This window comes from Gymnodraco acuticeps, unplaced genomic scaffold (assembly GCF_902827175.1).
Source record: "Gymnodraco acuticeps unplaced genomic scaffold, fGymAcu1.1, whole genome shotgun sequence".
Classification (NCBI taxonomy): domain Eukaryota; kingdom Metazoa; phylum Chordata; class Actinopteri; order Perciformes; family Bathydraconidae; genus Gymnodraco; species Gymnodraco acuticeps.
Window position 1 is genome coordinate 961,104 of NW_022990911.1, and position 26,796 is coordinate 987,899.

Here is a 26,796-nt window from a genome sequence, read left to right on the forward strand (position 1 = left end):
TGGGTTATGATTGGGTTATTTTTTAACCCAGTAGTTTTAAGAGTGTAGTTACTCACACAACTTGACACAAGCCATGGGTTGAACCTGAACCTCTGGACTTGAGTCCGGACCTGAACCTGAATGTGAGTCCAGGTACGCAGCACTACGTGTGTGTGTGTGTGTATTTTTGCGTTTGTGTGTATTGTGTTTGTTTCCCGGGGAAAACCCTCACGAGAAACACGGCTGTTGTTATGCCTGCTGTGACGTCAAGTTACTCCGTTCTCCGCTTGTAATTATGCCGAAGCTTCAAAGTTGTGTTTATCATCTGAATTTGCCGAAACAAGTTTAATATTCTGAAAGCCAAGACTTTGTTTATTTGAAAACAGATGAAAACAAACTGTAACGGACCCTGCCGTGTTATCTATGATTACTATACGCTTACCTTCATAATGTCAGCCGGAGGGAGGGGGGGGGGCTGCGTGAGGAACAGCAGAGTGAGAGCTGTCTTCTTCCCTTTACAAGCTTCAAACATGTATTTATCGTGTGATTTTGGAAATAAAAGTTTCATATTCTGAAAGCCAAGACTTTGTTTATTTCAAATCAAACAAAACACCCGAATCCTGAAAAACAATTGTTTTACGCAAATCCACGTTTATTTTGAAATGAGCCGTTGCGACTTCCGACTGATTTCGATAGAGCGGGTCACACAGTAGATTGTAACCTGCAAAAGTGCAGTCGCATAGAAAACGTTATAAAACAATAATAATAATAGATTTATAATCAGGTGAATTCCATGTATCACAATACATGTTTTTTAGGATAGTATTGGACAAATACAACTTGCTAACTGCTGGTAAAGCTAGAGGACAGATCAGGTGTTCATTCATTTTATTAGGATTTCACTAGAATTGACGTTCTGTACGAAATTTCTAGTTAAGATCAACATTCACATGCTTGAATTACTGTTGGGGCTTACATTTATTTCCAATCTGGGTTTAACGCCTCTAACATTAATTTACTGTCACCAGAGAAAACTCAAAAAATGATGCATATGTTCAGAGTTCTATAAAAAATATCTTAATAGTTGTATGCCCATATGTAGGTTGAATGTGTTATTGCAATCTGTTATCTTTTCTACTGCCCATACTGTGTGTTAAGAGATGGGTGACAACATTCACACTCCTTATTTTGTGCAAAAACTGAATGTATAGTTAAAGCTAATATTAGGGTTCAGTCCAAGTCCGCCAAGTCAAGTGGTTATCTTCCAGAGTTTCCGTCGTTGGTCCTAAAGTAGCTAAGGATGAAGGGATGCATGGACTGAAGACTGGATTCTAACCTCCACCGCTTACATTGGACCAGGAGGGAATTCTCCAGGGCCATTAACTAAAGAAGAAACCATTTCTACAAAAACTCTTTCAATGCACATATGGGCAAGCTAATAATGTATGGAGACAGACTTTGACATATCTGAAAATACCCTTTAAATGATTTAATTCTGGGATGTAATACTATCAGATCTGCTTTGTAAGAAATGTTGATATAAATCTCTTTCTAGGTATTTATGTCTACTGATATGTGAGATATTTCTGGAGCTTTTTAAGTTTAATTTTAGCTTTTGGACGTTTCCATAATTATACCATATTGATGCTTATTTGAGGGTTAATGACGCACTGAAAATCTGGCTTGGATTGATTTTGGTTCTGGCACTCGCTAATGCCCAATTGTCTACAGAGAAATCTCACTGGACGCTACTACAGACAAAAAGTGGGAGAGAGGATGAAGAGGGAGAGATCTCCCATTGGACAACAAAGTCAAACAGAGGAATAATTCTGGTCAGGCCAGAGAAAACAGAAAGGATATCAGTGCCAATGTCTACAGATGGCGGTACATTTGTTTTTTCTGAGTTAGATTCATTAATTTCGAGTCTAGTCACGGCAGTTTTCTGACTGTCATGTTGCTAATGCTGTTTGTTCAATGTTTTTGCTTTGTCACTGTTGACTTTTTAAAGTGTTTAGCATATTCTTCCTTTCAAAGGCTCAAATTCACAGAAGAATGAGGGGATGTTGTGACGGGCCCGTGTTGATTATAGGAAGAGTTAATCAATGCTTGCTTCAGCATCTACAGACATACTGTATATCAGTGTGATTTTGGGACTCCGAGCTGAAAAATATCTTTACTCTTACAGATTTCCCAGATTATAAATCACTGCTGCGAAAAACAATCTTCCAAAGTGTACACATAGTCAATACATTTGAAAATCAGCCAAACAGCATACAGGCAGGTGAGTTGGATCAATTATAGTTTTCATTAAATGAGGGCTCTTTTTATTTTTATGTTGAATGATAATGAGTAAGTGATTTTATTACTTTTAATAAGGATCTTAAAACACTGGATGGATTTTGTGTAAGAATTTAATATAAACAACAAGTAGAGTGATGAGGGTGTTCTAGAGACAATTAAATCATCGTCAGTGGCTTCCTGGTAATAATAATGGATTCTCGAATGGAGAAATTAAACCGTTGGAGTTGGGCGGATAAAAGAAAAGTGCTGATCATTTTAGGACCTCGGACAACAGGAATCATCCAACTTTGTTGAGGGGTTAGTAATGTTTAGCAAGCAATGTCTGCCTGACATCAAAGCTTTGATTATACTCTTAGTTGGTAGAGCTGTGACCAATGTTCTGCGGAGAAATATGGCCTGGCACCATTTGCCGTGTCCCCCCCTTTACAGCTGTAACTCAAATAAAGGCACTGGTTGCCCTTATTCAAGTACATACAAACAGGATGATATGGTATTTGGTAACTGTTATGAAAGTCACAAGGCTTAGGACCCAAACGCACGACACCAGAAACAGGTCAGGATTAAGTATTTAATAAAAGGCAAAAACACAAAACGCTCACTAGGAGGATCAAAACTGAGAAACTATAACATTAAAAAATGCTAAACAAAACCTCCACTTGAATTATCAACAACGTAACACAAAGGGTCTATCAAAAATATATTTAGCAAGGTCAAGGAATGACTGGCAGACTTGGTGAGACAAGACGAACTGGGAGATGCAGGCTACAGATGGAGCGCTCCATTTCAGAAGCCTACCCGTGCGGGTCCGTGATCGGCACGGGGTGGGCCCCTGCTGAAAAGGAAAACCCCCCCGCAGGACTTGAAACGCCCCCTTGATAAATACATTCAATTATAATGAAACCAGCTGCAATGGATCATGGATCCACCAGGGGGAGCCGTGATTAAAAAGCTGCCACACTGGAACTCATGTGAAATAAACAGCTGATCTACAGGTATCTGATATAGCGGATATTTGTTAAGATCCATATGTCATGGATAGGATCATATTCTGTGCTAAATAAGAGACATGTAATCATTTACTAAACATCCCCATGTTTTTATTTAACAAAATAATGTTTAATTCACGTTGGCGTAAGTACAAAACCATCACTATGTTTTTAGATCAGGAAATGCATCCAGGCTCAAACAAACGATTTTCAATCATCATCCTCACGATCATTTAATGTATCATATGTTCGCGAGTTGAAATTAATGCACTAATACATGTAGTTTAATCCACGTGAGTTTACAACAACAAAAATAATCGCTTTGTTTTTATATCACATCCGACCGGAGGAAAATGCAGCACGGCTCTCACTACCGATCATCCTAATCCCACGGGCAAACAATAATATGTACAGTGTTAATAGTTTACTGTATTATTAGTGTCTAATATTACTGGGGATTTCGGAATGGTACTGGATTTTGATTTATTGTATCGGCTTCATATCGCAATATATTCCCGAAGTCTGAAATGCAAACATTTCCCACATTAGGGCAATTCACCCTACATTTAATCTTTCAAACAAAATCATATTTCGTTTATTTTTAACGAAATAAATGTGGTTTAATCCACATAATTTAGGCCTACTGTGTTAATTGTTTAGTATTGTTTAACTTGAAGGTGCCTGATGTGAACATTTCCAGAAGAACTCTAGCTTGAATGGCCTTTGTATGTATACAGTAGGCCTACTCATAGGCGGCGCGTGAGGCTCAGGTTTGGGAAGGCTAAATAACTTTTTTTTTCATTTTACGCTGCCCGCCTCCGGCGTCTATAGAAAAGAGATCAACTCAGTGAAAGCACCGTCTGCTGACCGATCAGAGCTCAGTGTGCAGAGTTTAAATCTATCAAGTCATATTACAGGAAAAAGGAAATGCAGTTTAAACTGCCGTATGCAGAGAAGACGCCGACGTGTCGCACTTATCATTCATATCACACTGACATCACATCATCAATCAGATCATCGATCTCACATCGATATCACAATATTTCCTTATCTGAGTCAGCTTCTCGAGCCGTATCTGGCCGTGCAACGCGTTTTTGCCCTTTTGCTTGTTACCTTACTAAATGGTCTAATGGTCAGTGGAGCGAGGGGGGAGGCCTGCGAAACTCGCGGAAGTGATTTCAAAACAAAAAGCACTCGTTTGCTTGGAACAAAGAAAACGGCCAAGACACACATTGAGTCCAGAAAATGAATGTTATTAAGGGCTGTAAATATAATAAGCCTGTGTCTAAAATTGACAACAGGCTTATTATATTTACAGCCCTTAAGATACACTTTTGTGTTTAACAGCTGACCACTACCATGACATACTTTGTTTTAGTAGATTTCGCATGAGAGCAAAATGTATAAATATGAGCATTCAATTATATGAATATGAGAACAAAATGCATGAATGTGTGAGTGACAATATATGAATGTGTGCATTGAAATATGATAATGAGAGCAAAATGTATGAATGTGTGAGTATATATACGTGTGTGAGAGTGAAAATGTATGTATGTAAAAGGAGAATATATGTGTGTAAGAGTGAAAATGTATGTATGTAAAAGGAGAATATATGTGTGTAAGAGTGAAAATGTATGTATGTAAAAGGAGAATATATGTGTGTGAGAGTGAAAATGTATGTATGTAAAAGGAGAATATATGTGTGTAAGAGTGAAAATGTGTGTATGTAAAAGGAGAATATATGTGTGTAAGAGTGAAAATGTATGTATGTAAAAGGAGAATATATGTGTGTAAGAGTGAAAATATGCTGCATTTTGAATGTCCGATAGTCCATCATTTCCACCGGAAATATCAAACATTTAATAAAAGTGAAAAACAATGAACAAGACATAACGTATTCATCATAATTTATTATATTTATTTCGTTTGGATGTAGGATTTTTGACTTTGTTTAGAGCAGTGATCTTCTACTATATGAACATTTTGGACCCAAAATCACAAAAAAAATGTAAAAACAGATTTTGAAAATGATATTATTTTTCATAGGTAACACAAACATACACAACGAAACCATTTAAAAGCTGGAAATATATACATGGGATGTCACTATGATAATGTGAAAGTTTGATTGAGGTAGCATGGGATTTCATTCTGATAAGGCAAAAGTGTTATTATAAATATAATACAAATATATATATACACATTATGTACAAAAATCAGTTTTTTCTGTCTTTATCTGTGCCACGCTTCAAAGCGGTTTCTGTCAACTACGACACAGAGGGCAACATCACAGGTTCCTCCTCCTCCATGTCAAAAAACAAGCTTAAAGCTTGACTCACGTTCAGAGTTCTCTTCATCATAGTTGAATCTTCAAAACTCTAAATCTATCTAACTATATCTAAATTCTCAATGTTTGTCTGTCACTTTACTTCAATCGCAGTCTCCCAACGTCTCTCTTCGTCTCGTTTCGTATCACTCCGTTTACCTGATTACCTCACCCCCTCCCTGGTAAATACATCCTGTTGAGCAGAATCTACAGTTTCCAGTATTTTCCGTTTCGTAAAATGATAAAATACGGCGAAGATATTAAAATATGTGCTTCCATAATTCATACTTCTGAAATATATCTGTATTAACTTTATATCATTGTATGTCCGTGTTTATTGGGTCTTTTTGCATGAAACAAAGACTGGCATATAGTTTCAAGCCAGTACTTTCGACAGAAATACACATATACATCCTGTTGAGCAGAATCTACAGTTTCCAGTATTTTCCGTTTCGTAAAATGATCAAATACGGTGAAGATATTAACATATGTGCTTCCATTATTCATACTTCTGAAATATATCTGTATTAACTTTATATCATCGTATGTCCGTGTTTATTGGGTCTTTTTGCATGAAACAAAGACTGGCATATCGTTTCAAGCCAGTACTTTCGACAGAAATACACATATACATCCTGTTGAGCAGGATCTACAGTTTCCAGTATTTTCCGTTTCGTAAAATGATAAAATACGGCGAAGATATTCAAATATGTGCTTCCATTATTCATACTTTTGAAATGTATTAACTTTGTATCATCGTATCTCCGTGTTTACTGGGTCTTTTTGCATGAAACAAAGACTGGGATATAGTTTCAAGCCAGTACTTTCGATAGAAACACACGGCAATGTTGTCCGGACTGTTGTTTTTATGCGGCACAGGTCATGTGATCTGATCACGCCGGCGTGACGGTCGACTCCAAAGGGTTAATATTAAATACATATAAGTATTTTTACAACTTGTATTTAGAAATACTCTGTTGTAATTATTGATGCATAAATGTGTTCATCCATTCAATGTGGCATCTGCTATAATGGGGTTAATGTATGATATTACTTAATAATACAATACATTATAATATATGATATGATAATTATATTTTAGTTTTATTCATTTCTTATTTCATAGTTTCTCATTATTATTATTTGTATCGCTCATCTTATTTTTGATTTTATTAATCTGTGTGAATCTGTGCTGTCCTGTGTTTCACTCTCACCCTGTTGCTGTTTGAACTACTGAATTTCCCCACGGGATTAATAAAGGTCCATCTTATCTTATCTTAATGTATAAGTTGATTTACTTCAATCTACTGTACTGTGTAAAAACACCCCAACAATATTACAAGAAATATACTGCATAAAGCAAACTATATACTTTATTTGATCTAAAATATTGATGTTTTTTCATTATAGTAGCTTGTGAAAACCATACAGTAACAAATAAGTGATTAAATGCTACAGTATTCAACAAACACAACTGCAGAGCTGCAAACATTGCAAACAGACTAAGTTAATCAACACCCAGTTGTCTTTGTGTATTTTGTGAATGAAGCGCCATCTCATGGTTAAATTCTGTAATTGAACAAATGGGGAAATTGGGCAACGCCCTCTAGCAATTTGGCAACACCCCCAGCCACTGGCATCCGCTGGGCTTTTGACTGAGACACACCCATCTGAGTCTGATCTGGAGTGCTCCATCTGTATATATACACACAAGGTAAGGGGACACAGGTGGAAACAATTAAGGGAGGGGCTGACAATCACACTGAGGGAAAACATACAAGGGCAGGAAGGGCTCTGAAACCAGAGGGAAGGGTTACTACTAAATAAAACAGGAAGTCACAAGACAAGGGAAAATACAAAGGATTGAACTAAAATAATTAACTTAACATAAATGTCTAGACACCACAGTACCACCTCCTTTACGGACGGCCCAGAAAGTTCAGGATGGCTCTTGTACAAATCCTCCATCAGGTCCCGGTCCACTATGAAGCTGGATGGGATCCACTCACGCTCTTCCGGTCCATAACCCTCCCAGTCCACTAAAAACGGTCGACCCCTTCCTCGTTTCCTGACATTCAGCAGACGATTGACGGTATAGACTAGACCTCCGTCAATGATCCTGGGAGGAGGGGGGGGGGGGGCTTGGAAGCGGGAACCATCTTGCTTTCCTTGACCGGCTTGAGTTTGCTTACATGGAACGTTGGATGGACTCCGAGTGACCTAGGCAGGCGCAAACGAACAGACACAGGGTTAATACACTTGGACACAATGAATGGGCCTACAAATCTTGGTGCCAGCTTCCTGGAAGCTACATTCAGGGGCAAGTCTCTGGTGGATAACCACACTTTCTGACCCGGTCTGTAAACAGGAGCAGGACGGCGATGCCGATCAGCCGCTTTCTTCATGCGGGCCGAAGTCCTCAGGAGGACCCGACGTGCTGAAGCCCAAGTGCCATGACAGCGCCTGACCAGTGCGTGTGCCGAGGGAACCATGACTTATTTTTCTGTCTCGGAGAACATGGGAGGTTGGTAACCGTAGACGCACTGGAACGGGGTCAAACCGGTGGCAGAGCTGGGCAATGAGTTGTGGGCGTATTCTACCCACGTGAGGTGTTTACTCCAATAAGCTGGGCTTTGGGACACCAGGCACAGAGGCAGGTCTCCAGTTCTTGATTAAGTCTCTCCGTTTGTCCATTCGATTGGGGATGGTAGCCGGAAGAGAGGCTGGCAGAGGCCCCGATGAGGCTGCAAAACTCCCTCCAGAAACGGGAGACAAACTGAGGGCCCCGGTCCGACACGATGTCCCTGGGAAAGCCGTGGAGACTAAAAACATGGTGCAACAGAACTTCAGCCGTTTCTTTGGCCGATGGTAGCTTAGGCAAAGCAATACAATGTGTCATTTTAGAGAATCTATCCACCACCATGAGGACGTGTTACCTTTGGATTCTGGCAGTCCGGTGACAAAGCCCACTGAGATGTCAGACCAGGGCCAACTGGGGGTAGGCAGCGGCTTGAGCAGACCCATCTGGGGCCTGGAAGAGGTTTTATTCCTGGCGCAGATGGTGCAGGCGGCCACATACTCCTTGACATCCCTTTCCATAGACATCCACCAGAACCGTTATGTGAAAACAACACTACAAAATCTGACTATGTAGAAGGCTATGAAAAAATGACCCAAAACAATCAGATTGTATAGAAGTATATGAGAAAACTACTGTGCTGCTTCTTAAACTCAGTAAACATTTTTGAACAAGATAATGTCCTAAATCACGTTACTTAAGCATGATGTTCATAAAGTAAGTTAAAATGTTATTTAATTGATACCATTTAAAGTAAAGTAGATGATAAAGCAGGGTCATTTGGGGTGGAGCCGGGCATTACAGCGTAGTTCATTGTTTGGATGTAAGAAAAGTCCAATCTTTTATACAGTGTTTCATAATGAAAATAAGCCCTACTTAATTTACTTTAGCACAAAGAAAATAAGAAGGATTTTTTAGTGTGTGGATGGTTGTGTGGCATTCTCTTTTGCCATTGGTCAGCACTTTGCCAGTGATAAAAGGATGCATTCATTGTACATAATTTAATCGGCAACACTATTTGTTTCATTGGAATATCCCTCCGTCCTTTTTGGTCTATTGATCCAACCATAACTAAAACAAGACGGCGTTTAACCTTAGCCACATGTTTGCTTATACAATTTGTGGCTGGGAAACTGTAAAGTACCAAATAACCAATTATATTGTGGTGCTGTGATTGTAAACTAGAACACTTCTTTACAGAGAAGGTGACAACTGTGATAGGAAAACCTGTGTCAAGTTTAAGTAAAGAAGCTTTAACACTTCAAACTTAAAATGTTCTGTTTCCATTTTTTATTTGTGTTGTTTGAGGAGCTTGACATTTTGGATATGTAACTTTCCTGAAGTGTCTTGAGATCACTTATGTTAAGATCTGGCGGTCCTCGGTTCTCTCCCTTTTCTAAAACTACACATGTAGAAACCCACTTGATGCGGCTGTACTGATATGAGGTTTTAACACTTTGAGAGAATAATGCTTCATCATCATAAACCAACATAATGCAGAGTTCGTAGCCAAATGGAATATCTTTATATGATATGCTTCTGATTAATATGTTACATTAAAACCAAAATATATACATATTAATATACACAACATGAACATCATCAGACAGTAACAATTGGAGTGTGTGAGCACATGTTATGGAGTTCTGGGAATGGTGGTTACATCTCAAACAGTTACCAGCTGCTGCCATCTGGAGCTGCTACTGGTCTTAGTTCCCGAGTGCAGTTTTAAATTAGATTTTGGAAACAAACAAACTGTCGATTTTCCACATCTCATTTTCAGAAAAAACTGCATCACCAGCATGAATGTAGACTCTACATTATCTGGTCCTCTTTTTTTCTTTGAAGGGCGTTTGAGTGTGTGTGTGTGTGTGTGTGTGTGTGTGTGTGTGTGTGTGTGTGTGTGTGTGTGTGTGTGTGTGTGTGTGTGTGTGTGTGTGTGTGTGTGTGTGCCTGGGGCCTGCACGATTGGTATTCCAGCCCACATGTAGTCATTATGTCTCGCTGATTGAGCCTGTTGTCTAAATTAGGAGTGGTTAATTACCTCCTCACAGCAGCTCTGTTCACCATGCAGCCTGCCCACCAAGACCACAGAACAGAGCACAACACCTCTGGTTAACAAATTAGACGGAGAGCTAAAGAGAAGCCGAGCCGCTGAAACTACTGCACAGTGTTGGGAAAGGAAATGAGAAGACGGGTCGAAAAAAGGATAGATGAGATTTAAGAACTGGAAGCTGTGAGCTGGCAAATGAAACGTAGGAAAAGTGGGAGATAGAGAAAGAAGACGAATGGGAGGCGGGGAGTAATGGGGAAACAGAAATGTAAAAGGAGGAGAAAGACAACCACAGGAAGCTGGGTAATAAATGAAAGCTAAAACGCATTGGCAGAGAGGTTAAATCAAATGGAGATGGAGAGGGAAGCCAAAGAGAGGAGAGGAAAAGTAAACTGATACAGGAACCGCAGGATGCTGCTTTAACAAATGGGGCTGTGCCGCAGCCTACCAGCACTGTGCTGCGATACGGCCCATTTTTCATTAACGCTGTGATTTATCAACACAGTTCTGAGAGGTTCGTAGCGGGAGCTTTTGATTAAGGCCATTAGATATTAGACATTAGCCGTGAGATTACTCACACTGCCGGGGTGCATTTGATTCTTTATGCCAGGGCTTGCCCAGGAGCAGCCGGTGTGCCCTGCTGGCTGCTGCTCTTTGAAGCAGACAATGATGGGGTCTCCCCAGTGGCTCAGCAGGGGGGAAAGTGTGCTATAGGTGAAGGACACTGTGCTGAGCATGACCTTTGTCATAGTCTTTAATATGTGTTTTCTAAAGTACTATTTTCAATGTTGTCCTCTTTATTCTGCGTAGATGATTGCATGGAGAGTATTAGGGCAAAGCATAAGAATGAAGCTTTATATAAAATGTGCAATAAAAAAAAGGCAAATAATACGAATGAAGTTAAAAATGTTTTGAGAATTAAATGTGGAGTACATTGGACATTTCCGGAATACATTCATCAAATGATGTTAGCGCATTTACTTTAAATGTCACTTTATTCTCAAACAGATTACATTTTGTCCTTCTATCCAGCAGTAGTTATTTTTTCAGTAACGAACTTCCGATAAGTAGTGCCAGTCAGGCTGTTTAATAATTATTTTTGGGCTCATCATATACATCAATCACGTGTTTTTGACAAGTTCCAAATGTACACACATGGAGAATACTGCAAACACATTAATCCATGTGCTTAGCCCCTTCCCATTCCCTTCTCTCAGCTTTTATTTTGCTTACCGATCAGACCATAACAGACATCTTTTCCATCAGCACGATGAGTGGGTTTGATAACCGCTATCTTCTCAAGAGGCGGACAGAGCCGTTACCATAACGATAACCGTATAATAAACAGAATGATGATGCCTAGCCTCCAGCCAACGCTGTCATGCAGACCTGGCACGACTACGAGTTGGCCAACACAGAGGAGAGCCTATCAGTGAACAGCTCTCACCCACTTCGCTTATTTCTGCCTCTGAATCTCCAATACTCTTGATTCCTCGCTCACAACCAGTAATATTGGTCAACTCTCTCGCAAGCAGCCTCTTCTGCCTCTCCCTGGTGCTCCCTCTTGCCTCTAATTCAATTACTTTCTTTGTGTTATCTGGCTCTTCGCTGCTCTCTTCAGGTAATCTGATTTATAAAGGAGAGCTGGCAATTAAAACACATATGATATGAGAGAGATCTATCCTTCACGCTCGCCAGCTTAATGAAATCCAGAATTCATGACCGGCAGCTAAAGTTCAATTAGGTGACACTGGAGTTAGGAGGACGTTCTCCTTGTGAAGTGTTCACTGTGAAAGCCTCGCCAGGGTTCTTCAGGTCTGTTTGGATCCTTCCCATCTGCCGGTGGTATAAAACAGCTTACAACAAAAACCTGCCTACAAATCTGTCTTTGTGCAGCTGTGCCAGCAATAGCCTTGGTGGATGGCATTTAGGTTTCCGGTTGTTCGTACAGAGACAGTATAAACAACCCAAACGCATTTGTGTCCATTTTGACCTTTCTCATGAGCGTAATATCTACATAGATTTAATAAGCAACTGATATAACAAGTTGGTGCCACATTTCAAGTTTAGTTACATTACAAAACATGTTTTCAGCTCTGTAATAAATATCATTATTGCAATAAACTTGAGAGTTGACAGATAAAATAATGAAGTTTTGACGATTTGGATAGACAGGGCTGTAAACTGAAGTTGACTGTTTGGCAGAGGCATACAGTTTTGAGGCTGTTATATATATTGTATAAAAAAACAAAACACCTTTTATCAGTTGATAATATAGAAATTGCAAATCATTTCCAAGCTTTGTACTTTTAGCAGATACAATGCCTTATCTACAAAGAAAAGGCAATAGAAAAAAAAGAGGCCCTATTGTGTTTTGGGGGGTTTTCCCTTCCCTGTACTCTATGTGTTCCATATAGGTTTGTGTGCATGTAAATGGTATTCAAAGGCTAAAATCCCTGTGTTCCCTCCAGAGGGAGTTTCTCTCTCCCCCCCCCCTTTTGAACATTTAAGCGTGGATATTTACAGCGTTTAAAGAGCAAAGGTACAGTGCAGATTAAAGGTACACAAATGTTTTACAAACACATTTTGGCTTACAAATTAAATAAAGATTAAGAAAAAGAGGCAAGCACATGTTGATAAAACCAAGTCATATAAGTAAACATCCATGAAAAAATGAGTAGCAACATTTAAATGAAACACGCAAAAAAATGTATATTTCACATTTCATAGTGAAACAAATCACTGTTATGCAACAAATGACCTGGACTTGAAATAAAATGGAGCCATTATAACTGTTATTGGGAGCAAGTGCCATGTATTTGCTGTGAAAGGCCTATCAGTAGCTATGGTTACCATGTCTACAGTATTAAGAGTTCTGATGTGTTTGCTCATCCTTTGATTTATGCCCACAAATGGATTTTTGTAGCATCTTGGCAAGCGCTGGAGGCCTGTTTGCACCCTCCGGAGTTGATCGCCTCTGCGGCCTGTTAGCGGGCTTCCTGCCTATCAGAAATAATCAGTTCACATCTGATATTTACTCATCTGGCACGGCTGTCTCTGTGTCAGTGAATGTAGAGGTGTGTATTGTTGTGTACGTGTTTGTGATATTTACTCATTTGGCCGGCCATGCCCTCCGTATTTACGTGAGTGCCACATATGCTCACTCATGTGTGATATTTGCTCAACTGGTCATGCAGGTCCTCAGTGTGTGTGTTGAGTTAAAGTTTGCTATGTGGCTGGCAGCCTCCTCCCAAGGCTCTATAACCCCAACATATGCATGTAATATTGTACTCACACACGGCCATTCATTCATAACTCGGGCATAAGACTGTATTCAAATGCAATTCATGTTAATTGTGAAATGATGACTTTCACTGAATACCCTAAATAAAATCAAGAAATCCATCATCAGTGTAATTATTTTTTTTAAATTAGTGCTGTCAATGTGAATGCGTTAAAGCTTGGGATTAATCTCGGAACCTCAACGCGTAAAAAATAAAAGCTTCCTTCCATGATTCCGGTGCAGATGTTTACTATGCATGGCAGTGAAAAGGCAAGGACAACTGAGAAACTGGCACAAACTACATGTATTACACTGACTGTATATTATTTTCCGTGACAGCAGCTTTGTAGATGCTGTGTCGGAAAATTGCATTCATTATCGGTGATTCTTGTCAATAATTCGGAAATACAAGTATTTTAAACCATATAATGATAAATCACAAAAATTAAATGTTTTGATTAACGCAATTCATTTTCGTTATCCATTGACAACTCAAGGCGATCTATAGCCTTAATGTCCTCCCAACCGACAAGCAGTCTCTCCACTGCACACTATTTTACTGATCTAGAGGTGGTGGTATTGGCATGTCAAGATATGCAGCAAAGTGCCAACAAGAATAGGAAAGAATAAGACTGCGTGCTACTAAACATGGATGTTAAAATGCTGGGTATAAACAACTTTAAAATTCGGCTCTGCCCTTGTCTTAATTTGGAAGAAAATGCATTCAACACATTTGTTAGAGCTCAAGGATTCTAAAATGGGTTTAAACGTCCACTGTGTGGCTTTTACCTATGAAATGTCACCCAAAGATATATTGAGAGCAGGAAGACTCTCAAAGTGACCAAAAAGAAACATAAATCGACTACAAAGACACCTAAAAAGGAGACACAAAATGACTACAAAGAAACACAAAGCAACCACTTAAGGCCCTGACACACCAAGCTGACACCAAAGAACACGTCCCGAAGGACCCGATTGTTGCGTCTTGGCCAATAAATCGCACTGGAACACAAGTAGCACGTACGAACTGCGCATGCGTGAGTGGCAATAACTCTCCTTACCAGCAGGCGGCGGTAGTGTGTATTGGTCTTTCAAAAGAGGCAACCGGAAGACAGACTGCGTGATATATACAAACAACAAATAGCGTGCGTTCCATTTTCACTCTCGTCCATCACAGACAGATTCACATAACGACTTATTGAAAACATCTTTAGTGCGGTACTGGAAAATGAAAAAGAATAGCCGTCTGTGTGTGCCTTCTTCACTTCCGTTTAGCTTCTCATGCACTGATTCGCTAAGCTGAACAGCCAATCAGGGTGATTTATTTTGCAGACAGCCTCGGGAGCGGAAGGTGTCGGCACGGCCAAAAAGACACGACGGTTCTGGACACACCAATCTGAGTATGGCGACAGGACGCTTGTCGACGGCCAGACATCTATCGACAGCCGAAATCGGCCCGGTGTGTCCGGGCCTTTAGAGTCACAACCCAACTACAACTAAACTAAATGACCCCTTACAAAAAAAGACCAAAACTGAAACAAAGAGATACAAAATAACCACTTTTCCCATTTGTTCTCCTGTAATAGACACCTAACACATATTAAAACCACTTTCTGAACTTTAAAGCATTAATGCAATCGTTAACCGAATATTTTCCGTCAATGACGGATTTTTTCTAACAATGACGGAAAAATCTGAAAGCAGTCCGTCATTTTGACAGATTAGAACACAACTCGGAACAGCGCCAAAATGTCCACCAGCGGCCCACATTATATTACATCCTTAGTGGCCAGGTAGACTGAGGGCGATCTACTGTACTCTACTGTAGTCTGTAACTATTTAGTCATTCACACCCCTGTCCAGTTGGTGGTGGCGAGTGTTAAGTAACTATTGTCTAGTCTTGTTTTTGACCTCATTGATTACCTCGTTGTTGAACCGGCTTTAGCAATCACAAAATGTCACGGCAGCTGATTGTCCGAAGCTTTTTTAATAAGCCCAGTAATTGTGATGGTGTGGATAAACCAGGTGAAAAAGAGGGATTGATGCGGTGGAGGATGAAGGACAAGCCAGTAAGACTAAAACTGACAACGTTCAGCCAGTGGCAGAGGGGCAAGCAAGTGGCAAGGAGTTCAAGCGGGAGTACCGGGTTCAGTGGGAGCAAGAGTTTAAGTGGCTGAGGAGGGAAGATGGCAAAATGTTCTGCGACATCTGTAGAGAAGCTAAGATGAGTAACGGATTAGTCCGAGGGTGCACGACGATGCAGAAATCAGCGTTCAGGCTACAGCAGGTCAATTGAGTTGTTCTTGTACGTTTTGTGTTCATATTCTGATTGTAATTGTCTCATTTAAAACAATGGCATTGTTCATATTTGCCTGTTGAGGCACAATGGTCGTGGTGTTTTTAGCGGCCTCTGCCCCCCTCTGCTGTGCTGTCAGTGCAGGAACAAATAAATCATTCATGTTCGTGTTGACATGAAAAGTGACCACACGGTCGGTGTCAATGATAATAATAGGATCCAGGTGGACTGCTACCCAGGGGCTAAACTATCCCACGCAATTAACATAATCAAGTACAAGACCCTTACATCGCTAGACGCAAAAAAGGTTCTCCTCTGCTTCGGTCTTAATGACAGGGACAATGGTAACGCGACCATCCTGGGGAACAACCTCAACAAACTTCTATCTTCGGCCAGGGACACATTTCCCAATGCTGCGATCTATGTCCCCAGCATAAACCATTCGACGAAATTACGACCTAGAACAATCAGAAACATTAGGAATCTGAACGAGCTTATCCAACAAACCTCAGGTCATGTAAAAACGCTCAGGGGAGAATATTTCAACACTGATAGGGACCACATCCACTGGACTTTGCGTACTGCCATAAAAATGTGGGACCACTGGAGGTCCTCCTTAGGCCTTGGACACCTCTGAACATACCCAAACACATTAGTAACCCAGCCGTTACTCCAAGGGCGTTTGTTCCCCTAAATCATTAATCATCAATTGTAAATCATTCATATAACCCTTCAAGTAAAAGTTTTTTGTCAACCATCTATTCACAACCTTTGACAAATGGTTAAATGTATATGTTGAAGAAAAGAAAAACATGTGTTCCTACAATTTCTAAATAAAAATAAGAGAATTTGGGGGAACCGATGATAAAACAGGCCTGGGTCCTTACTGTCGGCTGACATAAGACCAAAACCACTACTGATGGTTCTCACCCTTCTCTCTTACAAATACTAAAGGTCAGGACCATAACTATTGTTAAATATCAACAATAATACCTACACAAATGTACAACAATAGTCTTGGATCAAAAATACATAAAATATATAATGTTTAAATACTAAAATATCAAATGCTAAAAAAGCTATTTGAGTAAAAAAACACACACAAAGACACAACAAGGCTAATACTAACGAAAATACCCCTAAAAAACAATTGCTATTTTTTATGCTAAGCTAATGCTAGGAACACAAGCAGAAGCACAACAATGCTAATACTAACGAAAATACTCCCAAAAGAACGAATGCTAATGACCCTGTATGGAAGTTGTAGTACCGCCGTTTGGCCACAGAACCCATCATATCAACTTAAATATGAAAATGACAGTACTGCCATTTGGCCACAACACAATTTTACCTTGAAGCCAATGCATTTCCTGGTTACTTGTTAACATCTCCCTCTACCTCAATCCATCTTTGGTGCACATATGAACCCGACACAAATACATACAGTTTCTGCAAAAGAGAGAAGAAACAATATGCTTCAGGGATGCATTTTACACAGTCAACTAAAACTAAGTTCAAGCAATGTGCATTGCAGTGAACATAACATGCTAATGGGGCCTCTGATTTAATACGTGCTTGCGTGTTCTTTCCACTCATCACTGAGGCTCCATCATAAGCTGGCCTTACTAGGTGGTTTCTGTAGTCAAGACCATGCTTCTGCAATATTTGTACAATTTTCTGTGAAAGTGCTGCAGCATCCAGGCGCTGTGCTGCTTCAAATGCGAGAAAGCTTTCACATACTGACCCATTGTAATAATACCGAATTACAAAGGACGTCTGTCCCTTCTTGCTTATGTCTTTGCTCTCGTCAACCAAAATGCTGAAAGCTTCACTTTGTGTGACTTCATTTATAATTGAGCATTGACCATTTCAGCCAGGCAATCAATTAATTTGTTTTGTGTGGAATGCCCAAGGTATGTCACATTTCTTTGACTTGTCATTTATTTTCTCTGACTATGGGATTGTGTTTGGCTAGTAGTTCCATAGTAGAGAGGAAGTTTCCTTTATTCTCACCTTTTGATTCTTTATGTCCTCTCTGTGCAATGTTCTGGGTAGCTGTGAGAAGCAGCAACTGTTTTAATATACTCTCTATTTTCCTTGACTAATTTACTATACTCTGCCTTTAAGGAGGCTGAGAGAGAGGATGTGCTTGCATTTAACTGTTCATATTCTGCCCATGCTAACATTGCATTTGTATGTGCCTCAGATTTGGCATGCCCTACAAGCCCCCCATCTTTGTAGGTTGGCTTTTTCCAATTTTTGAACCCCTCTGTCGATGTGAATGGCGAATCACCTGAGGAAGGGAGACTGAAGAGCCGGCAGGCATAACAGCAGGCAGAGTATTGTAGGGGAAATTTGTATTATATGTATATGTTTTTGTCCAAATGCTTCTCATCTACTGAGAAGCATTTGTTTTCTTTTTACCACTTCGTCTTGGGTTTATTCCCAAGCGCTTCAAGGCCACAGCTTGTGTTGTCTACTGGGTTGAGACTCATACAAAGTCACACGAGAACTTGCCTATTATCCCCAGCCCAAGGCCAGGTGTCTAATATCGTGTGAAGACTTCCTTTTTCTTTTCGCTGTATATAAGCTTTGTTAATATATTGTACTGCGCACACTCGCGCAGACTATTCCATACTCTGTGTGACTGTGACCCATTTTATTGTATTTTATGTATTTGAAGCTTCAAATAAATAACCAGAAAGACAAGTCTGTCTGATTCACCATTGATTTGTTTTTGAGCACTCTGACTTGTATTCTACAGTATTGGGGTTTTTAGATTTCCATAACAATTGGCGCTGCGAGCAGGGTCTCTGCAAGTTCTATTGGGAACACCTCCGGACGCTGGTGGTGGCCGGCTCCAGGATCCGCGGATCCTCCTCTACCCCGACAGAAACCGTATGGGACGTGAGGACCAGCGCCGGGGGTGGAACTGATTGACTTCACGAGATCCAACGGACTCAAAAGGCTTTTCAATACTGGGTGAGAAGTGCAGTGTCTAAATTGTTTAAAGTTAAACGTAATTAAACTCCATGACATTTATGAGAGGGACTGCTCAAAAGTAGGGTATCTGGGATAACCCGTCGTAGACTGGGTGGTTTACGATCAGTCTTTGCGTGATTTGTACTGAGAAACAAATATCACATCATCGACGGATGAAAAAAATAGTGTTTAAACACCCCGTGTTTAGTCAGGGGTGGTTTGGTAACATTGAGGGGACGAGTACACTCTCCTGAGGGTTCGATGTAGATGTCATGCGAGCAGAAATGGTGAAAACAGAGTGTCTAAATTAAATATCTGGAGGGAAATGTTCGGATTTCCAAAGGGAGGTTGTTTTTTTTTGTTGAGTAAATTAAAAATAACCTAAAGAATAAATTACAAGAACATGAAAATGGAATGAAGGGTAAAAAAATAAAGTTAAAGTAAAAGACTTATATAGAAAACTGGACACTCACAGAAAGTGTTTATAATACTGGGAGGATTAAGCAGAATGCCGTGAAAGAAGGCAGTTGGCCTTGGGCATTAAAGAAAATATTAAGGTTGGAATGAATGTGAAGAAAAGAAGGAAAATAAATTATTTCCAAAACCATGTAAACCCCAGACATCTGTGTCTTTCCATTGCAGGCGTGGGGGATCCTCTCCTCGACTGTGGATTTCCTTTCCCACCTTCCCTCGCTGTTCACCTGCCTGCTGAGGAGGCGGCTGGACCAGAGGCCGCAATAACTACAAAGTTCCCCGCCAAAGTCGACATGTCAAGAATCTGGGCATGCAGGCAGAACCGGGAGGAAACAGTAAATGACTATTACCACCGCTTAGAAAAAGTGTTCATTGAGAACAGTGGCATTATCAAACAAGAGGCCGGTGTGGGAGTTTGGGAAACACACCTCTCAAACGCTTTCCTCACAGGCCTATCCCCGGCTATTTCTTCATCAGTGCGAAACTCCTGCATTGGCGTAATGGACGGTGCCCGGCTGGAAGAAATTCGCCGACATGCCATGCAGGCTGAGAAACGCCTCTCAGAAGAAAAAGCCAGTGAGGAAAAGAGACGCCGCGCTCGCAAAGAAAAGGCCCAGCTGACCATGGTCCAGGTTGTTACAACCACCGGGACTCAAGGTGATGGCCAGGGCAGAGGGAACCGAAGAGGAGGAAGAGACCGCAATAGAGACCGCAATAGCAGATGTTTTAACTGCGGAGAGATGGGTCATCGGTTCGCTGAATGCCCACACGAGAAGCAGAAAAAGAACTTTCGATCGGATAAATCGGACTGTAACAAAGACAATACTTCAAACTGACAGCAGTCGAAGGAGGGAGTGGGGGAGGAAGGAATTCGGTCGGGAGAGAGAGAACCACTGCCAGCAGCATCTAACAGGGAAGTGATACAGATACACACATCATGCTATTGAGTAATTTGAAAATGTAGAAGACATGTCTGTGGTTAAAGAGATATATATATATTTGAAATATAACAGTGAAACAGCATTTGAGAAAGAAAGCTGTCATGGCTGTTGGTGTTCAATTGGGGTGAATGTAAAGGAGAACTTTTTGTATCACTTCAGAGTGGAGATAAACGGTGATGATAGTCATCCATTTTCACACATCAGTCAAAAACAGTTTATTTTATCCTCCGTCTGCCCAATAAATTTACTGGGCAGAGATCTGAAACTCCGGTTCGGCTTAGATCTCATTTTTCCACAAATGAGGGTATTAAAGTCCGGCAGCCATCTCCTACGATTGTTCAAAAAACTGGCATTTGATGATAAAGAACTGGTGAATGTGTATCAAATGGCTGCTGACATATCCTGATTCTCAGGCGTTGTTGCGTTTGACTGATCAACGTGTTTTTCCACCTGCTGTGTTCATGGAGGCTTCTCATTTGCATTATACGTGCTAACGTTGTTGATGATCCGTGTAAATGCTATGATGAGAGTTTTTCTGTTAGAATATGTGAATGATGAGCTCATGCTTAAAACTATGCTTGGAGTTTGCTGCGCAGCTGGTTCCTGTTGCACTCACACCCACACAACACAAACTGTGTCAAATTATATTCTTGTTTAATTAGACTTCTCGGTTTCATTTATTCGACTCTGTATAATTGTTACTGTAGCTAAAACGGCTAAATCGCTTTTGAGAGATTTTAAATCTCAGATCTGCTCAGGCGAAACCTGCTTTACAGCTCTCAGCACTCAAGCCTGCATTATTAACATAGGCAGGGCCAGTCTATTGATTGCGTGAAGTAGAACTGCGTGACTCAGTCATCCTTTAGCTCAAAAAGCATTTAAATACCGCATTTAGAAACTGATGAACTCAGTGTGCATCTGGACCCGGTGACAACATTACCTATTGACGCAGCAACCACTGTAAGTTATATTCTTGTTTAATTAGACTTCTCGGTTTCATTTATTCGACTCTGTATAATTGTTACTGTAGCTAAAACGGCTAAATCGCTTTTGAGAGATTTTAAATCTCAGATCTGCTCAGGCGAAACCTGCTTTACAGCTCTCAGCACTCAAGCCTGCATTATTAACATAGGCAGGGCCAGTCTATTGTCGCCCATCAGCTGTAGATAGTTAACTAATTAACTTCAGCTGTGAGAACTGAGCAATCAGGCGTCCATTTCGGGTAGCTCTTTCCTGGAGCGGCAGCTTCAGCGGCAGACAGGCTAAGACTGACAAAGACATTAGAGTCCTACAGGAGTAAGACTGACAAAGACATTAGAGTCCTACGGGAGTCACGAGGGAGGCAAAGAGGAGGCAAATCCTACTTTGATTGAGCTAAGTATCGTTGGCGTTTTTAATTTTTACTTTTGTTGTTTAGCCCCTCATGCTATAATCATGTGTATTTTCTCCATTCCTGTTCATGTGTCTTCTCGCAATTATCACTGGCCCCGTGTATCTCCTAATCGATATAACCGGCCTGCTCTCGTCTATCCCACGTGCTCCACTGAGATCCATCATCTAGTTTCAGGTGGCCTGTGGAACTGCCAGTCAGCTGTTCCTAAGGCTGACTTCATCTCTGGCTACACCTCCCTGCAGTCTCTGGATTTCCTTGCTCTCACTGAGACCTGGATTACTCCATCCAACACAGCCACCCCAGCAGCTCTCTCCACTGCATATTCCTTCTCCCATACACCCAGACCCACTGGCAGAGGAGGTGGCACTGGTCTCCTGCTCTCTCCCAAATGGAGCTTTTCCCTCTTCAAGCTACCTAACTTTACTCCTTCCACCTTTGAGTTCCATGCCGTCACAGTAACCCATCCTATACAGTTAACCATTGTTGTTCTCTACCGTCCACCAGGCGCCTTGGGGGACTTCTTGGAGGAATTAGATCATCTCCTCTCACACATCCCTGAAACTGGCCCTCCCGCTGTACTTCTCGGAGACTTCAACCTCCAGATGGGGAAGATAGACGAACTAACATCTCTGTTAACCGCCTTTGCCTTCTCACTCTCTCCGTCCCCACCGACTCATAAAGCTGGCAATGTCCTTGATCTCATATTCTCAAGGAACTGCGCTACTTCTAACCTCTCTGTAAACCCGCTCCACACATCCGATCACTTCTTCATTTCATTCTCTCTATCCCTTTCCAAACATAACAAACTAATCTCTTCCCATCCTACACTTGTCCGCCGTAACCTTCGCTCCCTCTCTCCCTCTACCTTTGCCTCGTCGGTGCTCTCAGCCCTCCCTTCCTCTGATTCGTTCCAACTACTGCCTCCAAACTCTGCTGCAGAAACTCTCCTCTCTACTCTCTCATCCACTCTGGACTCGCTCTGTCCTCTGACATCTCGGCAGGCTCGTCAGTCCCCTCCGGCTCCCTGGCTAAATGATGCACTGCGTGCTAATAGAACCGTCCTTAGGGCAGCAGAGCGGAAATGGTGGAAATCCAAACACCGTGACGACCTCCTAACCTATCAAGCTCTCCTCTCCTCTTTCTCTGCTTCGATCTCTCAGGCAAAAAGCACTTTCTTTCAAGATAAGATCCAATCTTCCTATTCCAATCCTAAAAAACTATTTTCCATCTTCTCCACCCTCTTGGACCCTCCAAAAGCTCCTCCCCCCTCCTCACTTCTGTCAAGCGACTTTGTTACCCACTTTGAAAAAAAGGTTAATGATATTCGCTCTTCTTTTTCTGACTCACCTTTACTCACCGCTGGGTCACCAGACCTTCCTTCCACCAACACACTAACCTCCTTTTCCCCTCTCTCTCCAAGTGAGGTTCTTACCCTCATTACCTCTGCCCGCCCTACCACCTGTCCTCTGGACCCTATCCCTTCAAACCTCCTTCAGGCTATCGCTCCTGATATTCTACCGTTTCTCACCCATTTCATCAACACTTCTCTAACTTCTGGTCACTTTCCAAACAGTCTCAAGGAGGCAAGAGTAAACCCTCTCCTAAAGAAACCCACTCTAAACCCGTCTGATGTTATAAACTACAGGCCTGTCTCTCTCCTCCCGTTCCTGTCTAAATCACTTGAACGCGCTGTCTTTAAACAACTCTCCTGTTATCTCAATCAGAACAACCTTCTGGATCCGCACCAGTCTGGTTTCAAGGCAGGTCACTCCACAGAAACTGCTCTCATTGCTGTCACGGAGGAACTGCACACTGCCAAAACTGCATCCCTCTCCTCTGTCATCATCCTGTTGGACCTGTCTGCTGCATTCGACACGGTGAATCATCAGATCCTCCTTCGCACTCTCCAAAAACTTGGAGTTTCTGGCTCTGCACTTTCCCTCCTCACCTCATACCTGAAAGACCGTACCTACAGGGTGACTTGGAGAGGGTCTGAGTCCGACCCTTGTCAATTAACTACGGGGGTCCCTCAGGGCTCTGTTCTTGGTCCCCTCCTCTTCTCCTTGTACACAAACTCGCTCGGATCAGTCATTAGCCCGCATGGTTTTTCTTACCACTGCTACGCTGACGACACCCAATTAATTCTGTCCTTTCCCCGCTCAGAGACCCAGGTCGTCGCACGCATCTCTGCTTGTCTAGCTGACATCTCTCAGTGGATGTCTGCTCACCACCTCAAACTCAACCTTGACAAGACTGAGCTGCTCTTCCTCCCGGGAAAAGATTGTCCAACTCTTGACCTGACAATCAACATCGGCACCTCAGTTGTTTCCCCGACTCAGACTGCAAGGAATCTGGGTGTGACCCTAGATAACAACCTGTCCTTCACTGCAAACATCGCTGCTACAACCCGCTGCTGCAGATACACGCTTTACAACATCAGGAAGATACGTCCCCAGCTGACTCAGAAAGCAACTCAGGTTCTGGTCCAGGCTCTCGTCATCTCACGCCTAGACTACTGCAACTCCCTCCTGGCTGGTCTACCTGCATGTGCCATCCGACCTCTGCAGCTCATCCAGAATGCAGCGGCTCGTCTGGTTTTCAACCTTCCTAAATTCTCCCACACCACTCCGCTCCTCCGTTCCCTTCACTGGCTTCCGGTAACTGCTAGAATCCACTTCAAGACACTGGTACTTGCTTACCGTGCTGCGAATGGATCTGGCCCTTCCTACATCCAGGACATGGTTAAACCGTACACCCCAGCGCGTGCACTACGCTCTGCATCAGCCAAACGACTCGTTGCGCCCTCGCTGCGAGGGGGACCCAAGTTCCCATCAGCGAAAACACGTGGGTTTGCTGTCCTGGCTCCAAGATGGTGGAATGAGCTCCCCATTGACATCAGGACGGCAGATAGCTTGCACATCTTCCGGCGCAAACTGAAAACTCATCTCTTTCGACTCCACTTCGAGCGTTAGAACGATTAACGAAGCACTTTTATACCAATAAAGGACTGGATTACCTAAAGCCAGTTGAGTAGCACTTGAAATGTTTGGCTCTATGAAACCTGATATACTTATATGATTCTGTTTTCTTCAAGGTTGTGTCTTCCTGGTCGAATGTACTTATTGTAAGTCGCTTTGGACAAAAGCGTCAGCTAAATGCAATGTAATGTAATGTAATGTAAAAATCCCAGGGGCGGTCCACACATTTCACTAGCCAGGGGCCCCACTGATAGATAGAGGGATTTGGATCCAATCGTTAAAGATTGGGAGTCAGTCACTGATTGGACACCTACACACACAGAATATGTCATGTACACATGTACATGTGTCACGTGACGTGTATCAAATGAAAATGTGCACGAACGTAGCCGTTCTGCGCACATTGCTGTTGGTTGAGGATGATGAGGTAATTCTCATATCTCTGAGCTTCCTGCCGCGCCTTCAGATGTGCCATACTCACTCTGGGCAGCTCACAGATATGACGTATGTTTAATGTCCACGTTCCGTTCAAATCAACCCCCGTACCCATTGAAACGTGAAGCTGTTGATGGCATTCGGCCAGTGTTTACCTCTCTGCTTAAACAAGGGGTCATTATTCCGTGTAACGATTCCGGTACGCACTCCAGTGTTTCCTGTCAAAAAGATCAGAGACAAAACCTCCTGACGAGTGGAGATTTGTCCAGGATTTACAGTAAATGCAGCTGGGCATGCACCGCTCGTCCCAAATCCTTATCTGATTCTTTCCCAAGTTCCAGCCTCTGCAGCATTTTTTTACTGTCATAAGATCTCTCAAATGCATTTTTCAGTGTTCCTGTACACAAAGACAGTCAATTTTGTTCACATTTGAATATAATTCACACGTTTGTGTCAAGGCTACTGTATACAACCAGGCATTGTGTGAAAGGTTGGCCTCTCTCCAGAACAGTGTGGAGCTGATACCATTTCCTTGTTAAAATACCTCGCAGCCGAAGGCCAGAAGGCCAGTTTGTCAAAACTCCAATATGTACAAAGAACAGTTACATTTTTGGGTCATGTCATTTCAGGAGAGGGGAAAACGCTTTCAGATAAGCGTATTGCATCATTGGCTGCTCTGCCAAAACCTGTCACTAAGCGACAGATGATGTCATACTTGCGTATGTGTTCATAACACACGGCTGTTGTTATGCTTGCTGTGATGTTACATTAGTCCGTTCTCTGCTTGTAATTATGCCGTTACAAGTTTAATATTCTGAAAGCCAATACTTTGTTTATTCGAAAACAGATGAAAACAAACTGTCTTTTATACAAAATGGAAGTATTATACAAGTAAAACTACATGTTGCTTTAATCCCATGTAATTGTAGAATGAACACAGTCTTCCTTTGTATAAGTCAGGTGTTTTGAGTAGTCAAAATTACCTACAAATCATTGTACACATTTGTAAATATTATTTTCCACTTGTTACCATTGTGAGGCTATTTTTATGCAGCTCTGCGTGATTTTGTAGCTACAATTCAGACTAATACACTACCAGAGGTGGAATAAGTACTTCAGATATTGTACTTGAGTAAAGGAATAAGTACTCAGATATTGTACTTGAGTAAAAGTAGAAGTACTCAGATCTTGTACTTGAGTAAAAGTAGAAGTACTCAGATCTTGTACTTGAGTAAAAGTAGAAGTACCAGAGTGTAGGAATACTCTGTTACAGTAAAAGTCCTGCATTCAAAATGTTCCTCAAGTAGAAGTAGAAAAGTATTTTCAAAATATAGTTAAAGACAGTAAAAGTATTTATTGTGCAGATTGGTCCATTTCAGAATAATATATATGATATGTTTTATAATGATTGATCATGAAAGTGTTCTCAAAGCTGGTGAAGGTGCAGCTAGTTTGAATGACTTTGTATACTGCAGGGTAGCTGGTGGATTTACTCCAGGTGGAACTAAAGTCTGATTTAACACTTGATTATATTTCACATCATTCATCCACATCTGTGAAGTAACTAAAGGTATTAAATACATATAGTGAAGGAAAAGTACACCATGTACCTCTGACTTATGTTCACTGCCAACCTAAAAGTACCTAAAAGAATAGTAATCAATAATGTATTGAAAAGTTATTTGGCTGATTGTTTTTATATCGGCTCAGCTAGGTTATATGGGAGGCCCAGTCTACGTACCCTCTAAAAACAAATGCTTGGCTTAACAAAGAGAATCAAGGCAATAG